This window comes from Leopardus geoffroyi, chromosome D2 (assembly GCF_018350155.1).
Source record: "Leopardus geoffroyi isolate Oge1 chromosome D2, O.geoffroyi_Oge1_pat1.0, whole genome shotgun sequence".
Taxonomy (NCBI): Eukaryota; Metazoa; Chordata; class Mammalia; order Carnivora; family Felidae; genus Leopardus; species Leopardus geoffroyi.
This window is the reverse complement of record NC_059334.1, coordinates 73,537,024-73,555,602: the sequence shown is the minus strand read 5'-3', so window position 1 is coordinate 73,555,602 and position 18,579 is coordinate 73,537,024. Positions and strand designations below refer to the sequence as shown.

Here is an 18,579-nt window from a genome sequence, read left to right as displayed (position 1 = left end):
AGAGAGGATAACTACCCTGTGGGAGAGAGAGAATCTGGATTCTATCCTTTTACTCACTCAAAAGCGTAGGTCAGTCCCTTTAGTTTGCAGACGTGGTAATTAAAACAAAAATTACACCAAGCGCTTTAGTATTTGCGTTTTTATCAAGCGCCCACCTACTGTGGGATGATGTGATGGGCATCATGGTGGGGTTGGGGGAGGGGAAGATGAAAGAGGTGACCCTCGCAGCTAAGAGGCTTCTCATACGGTGGGGACCTCTAATACTGTGGGGGTATAAAACAAATGTACAGAACCCTAAGACAATGCAGAAGGAGATAGGCACCTTCCGAGAATTATACATAAAGTGCTATAAATACTTCTGGGAGGGAAGACTACCTCTGCCCTGGGGAATTTGAGCAGACTTATCCAGGAAGGGGCATTTGAGTTGAATCTTGAAGGGTGAGTAAAGAGAGATGGAGGGAAGAACATTATGCAAAGGGAATCACATAAGCAAAAGCCCAGAAAATATATAACGTATTCAGAAAACATTGTCTCGTATAAATGGCACATCGAATATCTAGAGGAAAGAAGGGACTGCAAAAGCAGATTGGAGCCAAAGTGTGGCAGGATAGGTCTTAAAGACAAAAACAGAATTTGAACGTTCATCGCAGACACTGGGAGACCAGTGCTCTTTGGGAGGAGAGACAGGGTCCTCGGTAAGGTCTGGGAAGGCGTCCCCAGTACCGTTCTTCTTGCAGAGAAGGATGGGAGCGTACTGGAGGAGCTTTCCAGGAGAAAGGCAGGGAGGGGCCGAGTGGAGTACAGGCAGCTGGCATGGAAAGAAGGGGAACAATAAGGGAGTCATGGCAGAGGTCAAACTGTCAGGTCTCAGCAAGTGGGGTGGGGGAGGCAAGAGCCCAGGGAAGGGCTGGAGCCCTGGGAACGACAGGGCGGTAGGAGGCGATGAATTCCATTCTGGACGCGTTGACTTGAAGTTTCCGGCATGAGACTGAAGAGAAGAGTCCAGCAGACATCTGGAAATGTGGTTGGGAGAGAGGACGGAGCTGAGATAAGCACCTGGGAGGCAGCCACAGTGAGGTGAGCGTAGAAGCCCTGAGAATGGATGAGAACCACCAGGAAAAACATATGGAGGGAGGGCCTGGAGGAGCCCAGAGGAAACGGAACATAAAAGGAGAAAAAAAGCACTTTGGAAGACTGGCGAGTGCCAGAGAAATGCTAGATAGTAATGAGGATTCATGGACTGAAAGGCTATTATTTGGAGCTGAAAGAGACCTCAGAGATCCGTGGGTCCAATCTTTTCATTTGACAGGAAGCAGCGACTTAAAAAGGTTAAATTACAGCCGGCAAACAGCTGTATTCTGGGCTGTACTTTGGCCAAATGGCGAAGTAGGTAAAGCTTGTTTCCCTCCCGCCTCCTTTTCCCAGACTACCCTCTCCCTCTTCATTATTTATAGTAACATGCAAAGTAGTGGCCATCGTTAAGCTCTTTCTCCAGAGGTGGCAGTGGCATGGTGTAACGGTTGGGACTTTGGAGCCCGACTTCCTGGACTCCAAACGTGGCTCCTCTGCGTAAAGTCTGCGTGTGACTTTAAACAAACTCCTTGAACTTTCCAAGCCTCAGTGTCCTCGACCGTGAATGGGGTAATAACAGTACTTGTCTCCTCACTAGTACACGTAGAACACTTAGAGTAGTGCTTGGCCTCTCCGAGTAGCTATGTAAGCATTAGCCATTATTTTATGAAGTACTCTAAATTAAGGAACCGTGTAATTTATTGTTCCAACTGGGATGCTTTCGAGCAGTGCCATGTGGAGCCATATGGGAGCCCGAGGCCAAAGAAAAAGAATCAGTAATGCTGATCTTTCTTTTACTTAAAATGTGGATATTTTGATAATCGTGGGTTTTTTCGTATTGATTTAGATTTTTAAGAGGATTGCCTTAAAATGTGGTGTATCTTGCTTGCTGAGTTTTTGGTGCCCCTTGAATTTTGCATCCTAGGCAAGTACCTCACCCACTTCCTTCCCCTAGTTTTGGCTCTGTGGTGGGGGTGCTATGGAAGACTTTGAAGAACTCTGTGGGGACAGCAGGCATACGTCAGTACTTTCCTGGGCACGGTGACACCTGTGATTGCCCTCGCTTTCAGCGCACCATCTATAGAGCATCTCTTTGTGTGTATGTGTGTGTGTGCACATACACGTGTGGGACTTACCTCCCACCAGTGTATACACTACCTTTCCCAGGGCATAGCTGTGGCCTCAGGACCAATCAGGAACCATGGATGAAATTCAGGTGTGTTCTTCAAAAGGTCACCTGGCATTGGAACCTGGACCCCAAGCCATTACCTCACTGAACTTGTTTCCCTGGAAGGGTGTGGCCTGAAACTTCAATCCTTATAGCCTTCAAATCATGCCACAAGGCCCAGCGAGAAGCTGATCTCACAAGGTGGTGACTAACAGCTTAACATCTTACGATTTCCTGGAGCGTTACCTAATTTGAGGGATAATATTAGAACCTACTGTCTCAAGATTAAGTGAAAAACTGTATATAAACTACTTAGTAAAATGTGTGGACATGACAGATATTCATTAGGTGGTAAGCAGTAACCACTATTATTTAATGACAAATAATTATACAACACCTAAATAGGTAGTGATTATTACTATAGTTGAATTGTATGAAGCTGTTGGTAGTCAACAGTGTTTGACCTACAAAAATAACAACCTCGTAGAGTTCAACCTGCTACTACTACGATCATGATAATTAGCATATTAGATTGAACCATATTGAACCGCCATGTGGGAGATCAAAAATGATCGAGTGTTGGCAATCTCATATGGTTCCACCTAATAAAAACAGTACATTGTTGGCACCATTGGATTAATCCAAAGGTCTGAGTGATTAGCAATTGTTACATTGGGTAATCACTTCACATGGGCAACTGCTTACTTTATGAATTAGAAAGCTCTACCTAATTATATGCTCTACAATTATCCGCACAGTATATTGTGTTCATTCCCCTCCATTCTACAGACATTTCTGGAGCTTCCCCCATGTGCCAGGTGTTGAGAGAACACCGAAGGGGACTAAATGGCTGCCAGAGCGTGGGTTTTCTCCAGAGCATGGTGTTCTGGAAACAGAGGTTGTACCTCAGATTGTGTCCTCTTAGAAGCCAGAAATTACTATAAGTAATTGCTGCACGTGGTGACTTCCCTATGTTGATGACTCCCGAGTTTAAAAACAAAAACGAAAACGAACACAAAAAAACTTCACTTTTTTTCAGCAGAGCCAGTGAAGTTATCAGAAATGATATATGAGTCAGTGTCAAATGGTAGAGGGAGTTGTTGCATTTCCGGCTTTATTCCCAGTTCTGTAGGATACAGCCCAGAACAAGCTGAAAGGAAACCCCCACACTTGATTTTGATGTGCTGACACACTGTGAACCTCTTCTGCCTAGACTCCTCAGTCATCTCTATAAGAAGACAGCGTTTAAAAACGTGGAAGGATCATACTCTCTGGAAACAATATGGTTTCAGTTACACTATGTCAGCCAGCATGACCTTTTTATGTTTGCCTTTGGAGAGAAGTGGAGGGATTTGCAGATTCTTCCCTGTCTTTCCAAGTCTTCACTACTGACTTCCTAGATTCTCTCCCCAGTGTAATAATTCAGCCTCCCTTCATTTACAAAGAATTTGACCCCATCTGAAGTTGACCCAAAAGTAAGTGTTCTGGTTAAATGGGGGTCAAAAAACTGGGACTCATCAGCAGTACAGGAAAATGCCCGGGAAGTCAGTTGCCAAGAATCTGTAGAAATAAACAGATTCAAGATTTGTTTTTGGTTTTGTTTTTTGTTTTGTTTTGTTTTGTTTTGTTTTGTTTTGTTTTTGAACTCCCATTAAAACCAGTGAAGCAGAAACTGGGACACGATTAGCCCGCAGAAACAGTGGATGGCAGAGAGGCAGGTGTATGTGAGCCCAACGCAAACAGCTCTGACTGCAAGAACTTTTTCCGTCGAAAATGACCAACTACGAAAATAGTTTCTAGGAAAGATTTTCCGAGGATGTCTCAGAGTCACTTAAACAATATTGGGAGGCTCAATCTTTGTTTTACTGACTTATTTATTTATTAGCTACAATTTTTCTTTTCTTTTTCTATTTCTGTTTTGTGCGAAGAACATTTAAGATCTACCCTTTCAGCAAATTTCAAGGACACAATACAGTGCTAATAACTACAGTCACCATGAAGTATAGTAGACACCCCAGAACTTACTCATCCAGCGTAACTGAACCTTTATACTTCTGACCAACATCTCCCATTTTCTCCAGCCTCCAGCCCCTAGTAATCACCATTCTACTCTCTGCTTTTGTGAATTTGACCTCTTTAGATTCCACCTACAAGCGAGATCTGCAATATTTGCCCTCCAGCTTGGTTTCACTTAGCACAATTCTTCCAGGTCCATCCATTCGGTTGCAAATTACAGATTTCCTCCTTTGTAAAGGCTGAATACAATTCTATTGCCTATGGCGGCTTTATTTAATTCTCTTTCTTTCTGGAATAGAGGCGAAAGAGCCTTCAAAACTTCAAGTTAACAGTTCCGCTGGTGTTATTATGGTCAGCGTGAGCCGCTGGATTCCTCCATGCACAGAGTACAAAATATGTCTGCTTGTTGTCTCATGTTCTATAACCTGCCCCAAACAGTTCCTTTATTCCAGGCGGTGTGGAGTCCTCCATTTCTCTTCCTCTGATTCTTGGTCTGGTTTATCCTTACAGACAGGAAGGAGTATTCTCACTTCTGAGAGAGGCACTTTTTGAAGGATAAGCCACAAGCTTCTTAAGGCGCTGCTTTTCTTTAAAAGAAAAAAAAAACAAGTGAAGGTTTTATTTGCAACATTTTGTTTTCATAATAGTTTTGCTACCCAGCATCTCTAACACATAAATGTATTGATTTTAAGCAGCTGGTAAGCCAATTTGCTTCTTCCAAAATTGCTGTTTGTGGGTCATATTCATTTATTTGTTCATTCACTGACTTTTTTTTTTTTTGGATCTCTATTTTATTAGGGGAGCACAATCCAGTGTGAGTTATCCAGTGCTGTGAGTTACTCAGTGAGTTCTCAGATGCTGAGAACTGATCAAATCTGATTGAGAAATAGCTCCTACCTTCAAGAAACTTGCAATCAGGTAAGGCAAAAATCATTACTATACACAGTAACCTATAACACAAGGAATGCTGTAATAAATATCATCAAAATTAAATAACCTAAGTATTCATAAAAACATTCTTCTGAATTTCTTTGAGACTCCTGTAGCCTAAAACTTTAATCTCTGATTCAAACATTTAAACAATCATGTCCCACTAGGCTTTTTTTTTTTCTATCATATCTTTTTTTTTTTTAATATATGAAATTTATTGTCAAATTGGTTTCCATACAACACCCAGTGCTCATCCCAAAAGGTGCCCTCCACAATACCCATCACCCACCCTCCCCTCCCTCCCACCCTCCATCAACCCTCAGTTTGTTCTCGGTTTTTAACAGTCTCTTATGTTTTGGCTCTCTCCCACTCTAACCTCTTTTTTTTTTTCCCTTCCCTTCCCCCATGGGTTTCTGTTAAGTTTAAAAATATGGAACGCTTCACGAATTTGCGTGTCATCCTTGCACAGGGGCCATGCTAATCTTCTCTGTATCGTTCCAATTTTTAGTATATGTGCTGCCGAAGCGAGCACTATCAGATCTTTTAAAAGTAATTTAACCAGAAAGACTTCCTCTATTTTCCCTTTCAAAGAACCACAGCTTTCTAGTCAATGCGTCAAGATCACCCTTATGGGGCATCGGTAAACTCTGATAAACGTGAGTCATTCTTAAATGTGAACACCCAGGAATCGATGTCAATGTTTCATCAACAACAAAAACATAGATTAGTGATTGCAGTAAAAGATGTCTCAAAAACGCAGAAATCATCACAGGTAATAATTTCTTCATGGCTAAGGAAAAACATTTTTAATGCCATCAGCTCAGGGGCCTACAGGTAGGTATTCAAGTATCAAATAATTCTTTGACATTCTCAGAGAACAGCATGGAAGGAGATTTTAATATTGATAAGTGACACAAAATTATATACAGCAACAATTTCCTATAATTTCCCGGTACTTGGCATAGAGTTCCGCGCACTGTAAGTGAACAGATAAATGAGCACCCGCATTTCTTTGACCTAGTAAGGTGCCTGGCATACAGAGGCGCTTACATATTTGTTAAGGGAATGATCGATTAATAACTCCTGTTTTAGGTACTCAACTAAGTTATGACCCCCATTTACAGTCCTCAGTACTGATGAATGTTCATGGCAACTCCAGTATCTCAGTATGTCAGGTGAAGGGGTGAATGCACACGGAACAGAGTTACTGCTTTTCCCTTCCCTTCACCTGATCAAATCTTGCGCATGCGTTGACTCAGTGTGAATGCCAGTTCCTCAAAGACACTTTCCCTGACTCCTAGACCAGCATTGATCAAAGTCTGGCTCATGACCCACCTGTATTAGATTCACCTGGGTTATTAGTCAAAGCGCAGATCCCGACTCGAGCAGATGCTTGCACACCCATGTTCATAGCAGCATTAATCGCAAGAGCCAAAAGATGGAAAGCAACCACGTGTGCACCCACAGATGAATGGATACACACAATAGGCTGCATTCCATATCCACAATGGAATATTAGTACAATGGAAGACATTGTACTGCTAGGGGAGAAGGTAAGGAGTGAACACGTGGCGTTTCGGATCGGGAAGAGAAAAATGGTTTTGGAGATGGATGGTGCTGATGTTTACACAACGATGCATATATTAATGCCATTGAATTGTGCACCTAAAATTTTAAATACTCAAATGATAAGTACTTTGTTTTCTACCCTTTACCACACACACACACACACACACACACACACACACATACACACACAAAGGGTAGGGGCAGATTGCTGGCTTCTACTTTGGCCTATGTAAATCACAAAATTGAGAGGTGGGGATAAGCATGCAGCGGGGACCTGAAATTTTCCCGGGTGACGCTGATACAAAAATCTGGGACCACTGATCCAGACCAGAACAAATTCCCTTGCTTTATACCTCCATCAGTCTACTCTTTCACTTTACGATCACGCTCGTAATTCGATCATAAGCTCCATGAGGGCAAAAACCATGGCTTGGCTTGGCTTGGTGGGCACTGAATCCCCAGCATTTAATACAATACCTGGCTCAGAGTGGCATCCATTATATATTGACTGAATTACTTTATTTGAACAAGAGTTTCATATTCCTTGTTTGTAAACTATAATAATTATCTTGAGTGGTTGGTATGCAGATTTGAGATAATACAAATACAGGACCTCCCACCATGCCAGATTTATAGTAAGTGTTCAGTCACCAGAAGCTGCTTTATTATTATAATTATTACTGGGAGGAGGAACAGTATAATTATTCAGGGTTTAGACCAGGAGTTACAGACTCAGATGCTTACAGGCTCCGAGCAGGTAATGTGATTGCATTCAGCATGCTGCTTTTATACTAGCCAATAGGAAGGGGTGGGCACTGCAGTGAACTGAACGTGTACCTGCCATATAAAGGAGGTTACCACTACTGACCTCCCAAGAACGAGAGGTGCCATATAGGTCCTTGGTGCTATATAGGCTCTCCGGCCCAGAGCTACCAGATCTTTTGATTCTTTAAGAGAAGCGGAAAGTAAACTTTTATATGAAATTTCCCAATTCGTAAAAGTCACCTCGTTCTTTAAAGATTTTCAAAGCTCTGTGCAAACCAAACAAAACACATTTGTCCACGGGCCATGAATTTATATCCCCTGATATACCTCAAGCCCGGGTATCAGGTCCCTAGGATAGACACTGCTTCTGCTGACAATAGAATCATCATCATGATCCTGCTTACTGTACTTCTGGGTTTAGGAGACCATCTAGTTTAAATCAATCAAATCAATCAAAAGAAAGGTGATGACAGTGTCCTCCTTATAACTGACCTATGAAGGGGCTCAGGAGTGTGGAGGGCCAGGATAGATGTCCATGGATGCTCAGACCAGTGTTGGCATGACTACCAACCCAAATGGTAACACAATAGCGGAGAATCCTGCCGTATGCTTTTATTTCATTGTTTTCCAGTAGGTTTCTTGGTGAAGTACTTACTGCCTTTGCAGTTAGGTTATTTACCCACACCTAGGAGGACAGAATTATTTCCAACAGCTAGGGGGCTCTAGCAGTCCACCTTTCAGACACAAATGGATTTGCAATAATTGTTTCAAATCTAAAAATGGATGATTTGCCATTGGAATCTCTAAATATTGATATATTAATGTTATTGACACGCTGACGTTCTTTGTCAAATATTATTTTCTTTTTTCACTTTTTCTCCCGTCCATGAATTTTTTTTCTTTGTGTAATTAAGCTTCTTGATTTTATGTTACAAGTGTTTTTTAAATGATCTCAATTAGAAAGTAAATTTCTATGATTGTGGTAAGTAAGGGAGAGGCCTGGTAAGCATACTAAGCATTTAAGTTAGTGTATTTTCACTCAATTCTTACCCAGCACATCTAGGGAAAAATTATATATTGATACCGATAGATAAGAAGTTCTCACTCCACCAAAATTACATAATTTGACCATTTTAGAACCCAAACAACTTTTCAGCTCTTAGGGATGTTCAATAAAAGCAGCTTTAAATGGTGCATCTACGTTCTAGCTGCTCGTCACTCCTGCTATTTTTTCTGACATTTCCACCATCAAGACACTTAAATGTAATAAGTTAGCCTTAATTCCCAGTTTCTCTTTATTGTGCCCTCCATTCTGCTCTAGGACATGTTTTAAAAGCACTTAGAGGCCCTTAATGGGCAGAGTTAGCAAAATCTTCATCCTGTTTCCACAGCTCAGTTGCATACAAAAGCCTGAATAAACCCTTTCCTCCTTCTGCCTTCATCCCCTAAAAATATTGATTGTGGTGGGGGGTGGGGGGAGCAAAGGGAGATTTCTCTTACGTGAAAGCTACACAGAAAAAAAATTTTTTTTGAATTGGTTCTTTTCAGATGCTAACTGCCCACTTCCTCTCTCTTATCAGCCACTTTAGTGCACTACTGGAAATAACAGTACTTAAACAAGTAACAGAGCTTCAGTTTTCTGAACATCTCCAACATCACTGTTTCCCAAATATACTGACTTCGGGAAAATAGAAAATGCATTTTCTTCCAGACCTTTCTTTCCAATTTGCAATCCCAAGAGAGTTTAAGGGAAATGCAAGCCACATGTTCCTGGCCATTTCTCCTCAAATACATTCATCTAAAGGTTCTATTTTTTTTTTATGAAAGTAATTTGAAGTCTACAAAGCTTTTAAAATCAATTTGGGTTATCTCCTCTCCCACCCCCTATTTTTTTCCTAAGAAAGAGGATGTTTTTTGGATAAGATTAAAGTAATATAAACTCTGTAGGGTTTGACTTTGGCTCCAAATTTAAGTCATTTCGGTAAGGGTGGGAGTTCCAAATTCACTTCTTTTTTTTAATGTTTATTTATTTATTTTGAGAGAGAGAGAGAGAGAGAGAGAGAGTGAATATAGGCAAGTGTGTGAGTGGGGGAGGGGCAAAGAGAGAGAATCTCAAGCAGGCTTCATACTGTCAGCGCAGAGCCTGACATGGGGCTCAAACCCAAGAACCTGTGAGATCATGACCTGAGCCGAAATCAAGAGTCAGACACTCTTCCTGCTGAGCCCCCCAGGAGCCCCCCGAACTCACTTCCAAACTATCACATCACCTAGTTCCTCATCTATTTTTATCATTTCCTGTCTTACATTGCTTCAAATTCTTTAGTAAAGCTTTCACTCACTCCACTCATGTTTCGAGTGCCCACTTGTGCCAGACCCTGTGCCAGGTGCTGGGGATACAGCAAGAACACGGTGGACATGGTCCTCGCCTTCATGGAGCTTAGAGTCTAGCAGAAAAGAGAGATGTTGAGCAAGGGATTACAAGTCTGAAGACAGAATGCCAGGGCATGGCAGACAAGGCTTCCTAGAGGAAGCGTCCTATAACTCAAGACCTTCGGTCAAAGACGAGAAGGGCCAGGTCAACGGTCAGGCTCAGCAAGCCGCAAGTGCAAAGCTCCGAGGTGGAAAGGAAAGACGGTCAGTGTGGCAGGTGTTTAGGAAAGTGAGGGGGAGGAGCGTAAGATGAGGCTAGGAAAGACCACACAGGAGCCTGTTTCCCTGTCTGCCTCTCAGAATTCATGGCACAGTCATGGCCCCTAATAGGGACCAAACTAGATCCTCCCAGACTGACACGTCTCCCAGACCAGTCCACTATGAGCTTTTCTACTTGAGGGCCACTGGCCGGGCAAAGCAAAGGCTCAAAGGGCAAAGGCACCTCGTTTGAAATCTTTTACATATATAGGCACACATCTGTATGTTTATTTACATTTATGAATATATATATATATATAAACTGTGAATAATTTTCATATATATTTTATATGTATCTTTGTGTATGTATGCGTGTGTGTTATGTGTGCGTGTTTAGGTGCATTTTTCATATTTTATCAACTTTTCAGTGAAGCCCTTTCTCTTTTCCCTTGCCTTTCTCCAATGCTGCCTTGGTGCAGACTTCTTTTTCATAACACCCCTAGACTTTGAAATAACCTCTCCAGTCTCCTTGCCTCCAGCCTCTCTCCTTTCCAATCTCCAAACAGCTGCCAGGTTTAATAATGTCGCTTCCCTGGCTAGAAATCTCTGAGAAGTCCTAGATGAACCACTGATAAATCTGTTTTGCCAGAGTTCAGAATCCAAAGCTGTTTCTGGCCCCAATCCACGTAAGCAGCCTGGCCTCCCGCCATTTTGCACCCCCCAGCCCATCTTCCCCACCATCCCACACTGTAGCCATAAAGCCCCACAGACTTTCCTCTCTTCATCAAAGTGAGCATCTCTCAACTTATGCCATGAAACACTGGTTCCATGGGATATTTATAGTGAGACTTTCAAATACTTAAATATGTTGGGAAATGACGATAAAGTTTGTTATGGGTTGAATTTTGCAGCCCCCCCAAATTCACGTGTTGAATTCTCAACGCCCAGTACCTCAGAGTGTAACCTAATTTGGAAATAAGGTCTTTATAAGGGTAATCAAATTCAAATGAGGTCATTGGGGTGAAGCCTAATCCAATATGACCAGTGTCCCAATGCAAAGGGGAAATTTGGACACAGGAACACACACATAGGGAGAATACCATGTGAAAAAGAAGGCAGAGCTTAGAGTGATATATCTCCAAGTTAAGGAATGCCAAAGATTGCCTGCAAACCATTGCAAGGGAAGAGGTATGGAACAGATTCTCCTTCACAGCTTTCAGAAGGCATCAACCCTGCTGACACCATGATCTCAGGCTTCCAGCCTCTGGAACCGTGAGACAGTACATTTCTGTTGTTTCATCTATCTAGTTTGTACCACTTTGTCATGATACCTCTGGGAAACTAATACAGTGCCAAACGGCTTACTACAGTGCAAGGCTTTTTCAGAGTCCTTCATATGCTAACATACATCCTAAATCTCCAGAAGGGTTCAGAGCATCCCTAACTTATTCGAAAATGAAACTTTTTCCCTCATGGGAATGAGCGTTCTGAGGAACAAACTTTGCGAGATGTCCACCTAGGACCCTGAACTCAGCTAAAGGTTAAAGAGGAGAACATGTAGTGAGTGAAAGTGTAAACAAGTTTGCCATAAATTGTGAATAACTAACAGCCATTACCCATTCCCAGAACATTCTCCTCCGCAAGGTGACTCTATAATTGGCAGACTTTTAAGCCCTGTGAGAAGTTGAGTAAAAAATTGCCAATGGTGAGAGTAAGCATTTAGGGTGATAGGATGTTCCATTCTCTTATCTGTAAGTATTACCTTGACCCAGGAGTCATTTTATAATTTGCAGGACCCAGTGGAAAATTAAAATACAGGATTTCTTGTTTATAAATTATTAGCTTCAAAAGACAGAGCATGAAGCCAAGATCTGGGCTCTTCTAAGCATGGAGCCCTATGTGACCATGCTCATGGAGCTACTCCTGCCTGGACTGGCCCAACATAATCCTTTATAATCTTATACTGCTGTGTGCTCATTGGATGAGTTACATTTAGAATATTTCTGTGTCGGAGGTCCCTAAGACCACCTCTAGGTTCAGGATTGCCTAGGAAGGCTCACAGGACTCAGCATCTGGTGGTACTCATGGCTATGATTTATGACCGTGAAAGGAAACAAAGCAAGATCAGAAAGGGAAAAGACAAATGGGCAAAATCCAGAAGAAACCAAGCACAAGCTTCCAAGAGTTCTCTCTCTGAGGAGTCACACAGGATGCGCTTAATTCCCTCAGCAAGGAGGTGTAACAGCTCGGGAACTGTTATCTACTAGAAGAGCTCATTAGAGACTTTGTATCCAAGGTTTCTTTTGGGAGTGGGTCATATAATAATCTTCTTCCTAGCATAAACCAAAATTCTAGACTCCCAGGAGGAAAATGAGTGTTTAGCATAAACCATATTGTTTTCATAAGTAGTTCAGGCAGAATGAGCTGTTCTTATCAGGAAATGATGGGAACCATCCTGAAATCCAAGTTCCCAGGTGTCAGCCAAGGGCCAACCTTGTAAGCAGGCCTTTCTAAGGATAGCAGGGGATATTAGTGACATCAAAGGTGTCACCATAGACCTTCAGACATGAGCCAGAAAGATAGGAAACCATTTTGGTAGGACAAGCATCTGTCCTCAAGTCCCTGAATGAGCCTCGTGCTCACTATGGACTTGATAGCATTTAACAAAAATCTGCCCACTGAAAGGCTGCACTGACTTGACGTTCTTAACTATTGTTTAGCTTTCACGGTGATCCCAGGGAAGATAACTCAGGTTAAGCCAACTGTCCTGTAATATTTTTGGAGAAACATGTAGGAGAAGGGGTCTGGGGTAACCCTCCAGATATTCAAATTTCTATTTACCCAGGTTGTATTTAGTCTTAATCAGTCGATACGAGGTTACTATTTTAGTATTCCATAAATGAAACAATCAGACAATTAAATATTCATTTTCAAAGATAAATTAGTATTTAACACTTGCCGATTCAATGCGCAAGGAACGTGGCAATATCAACATTTGGTTTTTGCTCTCTAAGATGCCATGAATGTTGGAGAGTTTGGCCTACAGAAAGGGATACTGGGCTTAGAACTTTGTTCCTCCACTAAGAAGCTATGTGGCCCTGTGCAAGTCATAGACAGCTCTGAGCTTCAGTTTCCTTATCTGCTCAGTGGAAAAAATAACATCTCTCCTTCATTACAGAATAGGTATAGAAAGCAAATAATGTAATTGAATTCATGTGGAAGTGATTGGTAAACTATAAATCAAATCGTGTGGTGGGGGGGGGATGCTTAAAGAATAAAGGAAAGTGACTACATTTAAGAAAGCCAGCATGCTTAATAAATGATGGCAATAACCCAGCCCCATTATGGGGAGCAGTTACTGTCATCGTCTGCATCACTGATGGCGCAATTAACTTAATTAACACATACCTCTGTGGTGAGTCTGCTGAAATAACACTTTTCCTTTTTACATGCCCCTGCCTTGCCAGCAAGGCATCTCCAAGTTATGCATCTTCCAAGTAGGGAAGCCAGAGTGTGAAATGGCTTTGAGTTGGTATGCAGAAAACCGAATTCCAGAATATCCACATTGTTAGCTGCTCAAGATACCTAGAAGAAATAATAGAGTCTTCATCAAAATCTTGTAGAATAGGGAAAAAGACCAATGCATCTTGAAGTGGAGGTGTGTCAGGGTGGGTTGACTATGACCCCATAGGGAAGTCGTTCTCATCAAATCCAGAAAGATTTCCCACAGAATAACATCCTGTTCTCCCTAAGGTTCTGACAAAGGGGCCTTTGGCCTTTGGTCTGTCATGATGGTGACGGGGATTTTTGACAAGTGAGGATGAGTCTGTGTCTACATGAGGAGCAGGTATATAGATGGGCTGCTCTTCCGTGTCACGAACCCCTTCTGATAACCTTGGTTGAGTTCTATGTGGGACTGCAATGGGGAGACCTCAGATTAAGGGACATACCACTTCTGTTTCGGAAGTTTTCCACTTCATTCAAGTTCTTCAAAGTAGTTGAAAACTTCTCGGGAATGTTCCTCTCACTCTTTTACCCTCTCTTTTCCTCTTCTCCCAATTCCATGGATCCATTTGCTTTTATTTATTTTTTTTTATTTTTTATTTTTTTATTTTTATTTTTTTTCAACGTTTATTTATTTTTTGGGACAGAGAGAGACAGAGCATGAACGGGGGAGGGGCAGAGAGAGAGGGAGACACAGAATCGGAAACAGGCTCCAGGCTCTGAGCCATCAGCCCAGAGCCTGACGCGGGGCTCGAACTCACGGACCGCGAGATCGTGACCTGGCTGAAGTCGGACGCTTAACCGACTGCGCCACCCAGGCGCCCCCCCATTTGCTTTTCTACCTTCTACCTATGTCTTCTGATTCTGTAGAGCCTATTTTCATTTTATGTTGACCATTCATTATACACTCCTTTACGATATTATTTGATTATTTCAGATAGGCAACTCCTCAGGGAGATTACATTTTCCTCTAGAGCCAACATTCTCCTGTATGTCCTACAAAAGCCTAGTGGGGGGCCGGCGCATCATAATCTAAGTAAATAATTGTTGAATTAAATTTGTTTTCCTTTCTTTCTCTTCTCTCATTAGAAATTGAACGTACTAGTTCCGCAAGATCGGCCGCATGGATCGGAAACCCGGTGTAACAGTGGCTTATATAAGACAAGTTTATTTGTCCCTCACATAATAGTATGGGGCTAGAAATCTGAGGTGGGCAGTCAGTTTTCCTCCAGGAGGTCATCTTGGGACTCGGATCACTTCTTTCTGCTATCTCTCGTTATTCGCGCCTGCCTGGTCAAACAGCACACCAAGCCAGGAGGATGGTTAATGATGGAAAAGTATAAAGTAAGAGCGCCCCTCAGATATCCTTCACGTCATTTTTGTCACATCTCATTCATCGTATCCTGGCCACGTGACCATAATGGCTACAATGGAAGCTGGGAAGTGTAGTCTTTATTCTGGCTGGCCAGCCATCCAAAGAAACATCAGAGCATTACTAATATGAAGCAGTGGTTTTCAAAATTTTTAACCACGACTCACAATAAGAAAGACCTTTTGCATGGCGATTCAATACAGGCACCATACATAAATAGAAATTAAAAGTGTTTTGAAACAATACTTACTCATACTCTGTGCAGTGCATTTTATTATGATGATTTTATAGTTCATAAAATAAAGGTGTCTGCGACTAACGAATGAAGAGTGGCCTGCGACCTGAAAGGCACAGCTATAGAAGGAAGAGAGAAGAATCCTAGGGGGCAATTAGGAGTCTCTACCACTGGGAAGGAAGCATTCAGTTCTGATCTTAGGCAAGATCATCTCCCCGCATTCTTAGTGGTGACTGTCACAATGCTAGGTACTGGATAGGCACAAGAAAATAAATAAGTCAACCAAAGCAATCAGTCTATGAATCAATCAAGCAGTCAGTGAAATCTTAGAGAGTATAGATAGAATCTCTCTACTGACACTTGAGGCAGAATATTGAAGGCTAGAGAGGACTTTTCACCAAGAGAACCTTTCAAGGTGGAAGAAGAGGAAATTCTTTTTGTCTCTTAACACAGGTTGTATGTAGATAAACTGCAAACACAAATATCCACCCCCATTGATCCTTCTGTATTTTAGGCTAATCGGATAATTCACATCAAAACCAAACTGGTTTCATTTTAATTCTTTGACATGGCCTCTAATATATGGACGGTGTCAAGGGCAACCTCATATTTTCATTATGATAGTATCTCCTAGACTATCCTAATTCACTTTTGTGCTCGAGTAATCTATATATCAGATTTGTCATTCTTTCCGTAGACTTCAAATTTGAGGAAAACCTCATCTCCCGTGATGTTTTCTTCTTGACAGTGTCAACTGACTTTTGTCAGATTTTTGACAGGGGAAAATAAAACCAACAACTCAAAGAACATTACACGGCATTTGTTTTCAGAGCCACAGTTTCGGATGAGTTTGAAATGACTTTTAAATGATGTCACAATGGATGCTTTAAAACAGGCCCCAAATCCTTTGTGCTACAAGCACCGTTGGCTTAATTAGTTCTGGTGGGGGCATCATCATTAACTGCAAGCTAATTGCGTTAGTGGGCTCATACCACAGTGGTTCCAGAGATTTGGGTTTTGGTAAACAGGGCATTTCCATGGTGTTTATGGAAAGACGCCTGGGCAAGTGGCCTGACAAGGACAATCTGCACCACAGAGCCTTTGACCGCTGCAGCCAGGACCTCCGACCCGCTGACCCCTGGTTTCTGATTGCCTTTGCCACCTCCCCGCTTCATTCCACCACCCCGGACCCAGTGAGCCTCAGTAGAAATCAGAAATTTATGCTGTCTTAAAGGCTGCTGAAGGGCTTCTGAAGAAAAGAGTCAATGTTTTCATTCCACGTCCCAAAGCTCATCTGGATCTGCATCTGTGTTTGCTGTCTCCAGAGAGAGAGGCTAATTACTGGACAAAGCTGGGGATTAAGCTTCCCTCTTGCCCTTATGAAGCAACAGTCCCTCCGGAACAGGGTTTAGGACTCATTAGAGGAGAGTGGTGGAAAGAAGAGGCGTTTCTTCCCCATCCTTTCTGGATAAGGAAGACCGACATGTACAGGGCTTTTACTCCGGCACCTTTGACGATCACTAAGAAAAGCTCGCAAGTCCCCCGAAGATGGTCTACCTTTTGCCATATATTCAAGCACTAAGACTTGACAGGCACATTATTTCATCAGGACTGCATACCTTCGATGCATTCGGTGGCATAAGGCCAAGGTACAAATGACTTCAACGCTCATGAAATGCACTATTCTTGAACAAATGCATTAACATCTTCGCACTGGCGTATTAGTATGAAGAAATGAAAATTGCTTGAAAACGAAGGAGGCAGAGAGATTCCCTAGGATAGGTTCCTAGGGGTCAGGCACCTTGACAGCCAATAAGAAACTACCATTTGCAAATAATGTTCAAAAGACATATCTTAATATAGTCAGCCTGGAAAAGAGCTCTGAAATCTGAGAGCAAGGAGCTCTTCCCCTGTCACCAAAGGGCAGATGTTGAAGGTACAGCAGTGGAAGGTGAGCCCTGTGTCAGCAGGTGCATGCTTACACCAGCCTTCCAAGTTTGGATGATGACTAGTTTCTCATGTTCCTAAAAGATTGCACGAGGTCTTGTGTGTCTATAAAAGCATTTCTAACACTATGGGGTCAATTTGGCTTTTAAAATTTTGCCTTCCAGGATGAAGGCTCCAGGGTAATTGTAATCTGGCTCTTCTAAATCTTTCTCTCCCAGAGAGAGGCACATTTCTAGATGATTAGAGAACTTCAGGTGAGAACGCTACTCTGCCTCTGGCTTTATGCCTTAAAATATGACCTAAGGCGAGCTATCATTTCCCAGAAATGAAATATGTCATATGTTACTATTAAAGTGAACTAGGAAAAGAGCATTCTATTACAATAATGGGTTTTGTGTTTTTTTTTTTTTGAAAATGTAAATGTCAAATCCCCAAAGGAATAATACATATTTGATACTATTATTGGTACAGCAATACCAGTAATTGCGTGAAGTACTTATATTTAGTATTGTTCATATAGTAAAGGGATTTTATGTACACCTTTCAGTAGAATTATTGTGTCAGAGGAAAATGAGAAACAGCATCACTCATTATTCATGCAATCAATATACATTTATTGGAGGTGACTATGTGTCAGTCATCAGTCTAAATGCTGAGGATGCCAGAGCAAGAAGGAGGAGGAAGAGGAGGAGGAGGAGGAGGAGGAGGAGGAGGAGGAGGAGGAGGAGGAGAATAAGAGGAGAATGTCTTCCTGCCTTCAAGGAACTCACATTCCAGATGAAGAGACAGATACAGCAATTAACTCCAATGTGTGTTGCAACAGCTATAATAAAGATCCCAACAGGGCTGTGGGAATATACTACAGAGAACTAGTCGTTCTGGCTGAAGGCATCCTTGCTATCCTTAGTGGCCTGTTGGAGCTGTACTACATTTTTTTAATGTTTATTTATTTTTGAGGGAGAGAGGGATACAGAACGCGAGTGAGGGAGGGGCGGAGAGAGAGAGGGAGACGCAGAATTCAAGGCAGGCTTCAGGCTCCAAGCTGTCAGCACAGAGCCCGACATGGGGCTCGAACTCATGACCGGTGAGAACATGCCCTGAGCCGAAGTCGGAGGCTTAACTGACTGAACCACCCAGGTGTCCCAGTACTGCATTTTAAAATTTTATTTTGAAGCACATATTAGGCAGGTGGAACAGCATGGGCAAAGGTGTAGCAGTAGCAAATAATAATAATAATAATAATAGATAAAATCATGGCACATTTAGGGAATAGTGAGTGGTTTTGTGTAGCTAGAGGTAAGTCTGTCAAACCGCCTAATGTCAAATACTTTGATGGTCTAGTTTGAGTTAGAGAAACTTGAGTGGTTGTTGAGC

The 18,579-nt window shown here is 42.1% G+C and overlaps 1 non-coding gene across 1 annotated transcript; it reads right to left on the bottom strand.

Annotated features, from left to right (window-relative positions):
- Positions 1–5,609: 5,609 nt before the first annotated feature.
- On the bottom strand, positions 5,610–5,717 carry LOC123577631. Its single transcript, XR_006701974.1, has one exon. It is a non-coding gene; the product is annotated as a U6 spliceosomal RNA (small nuclear RNA).
- Between the last annotated feature and the right edge of the window lie 12,862 nt (positions 5,718–18,579).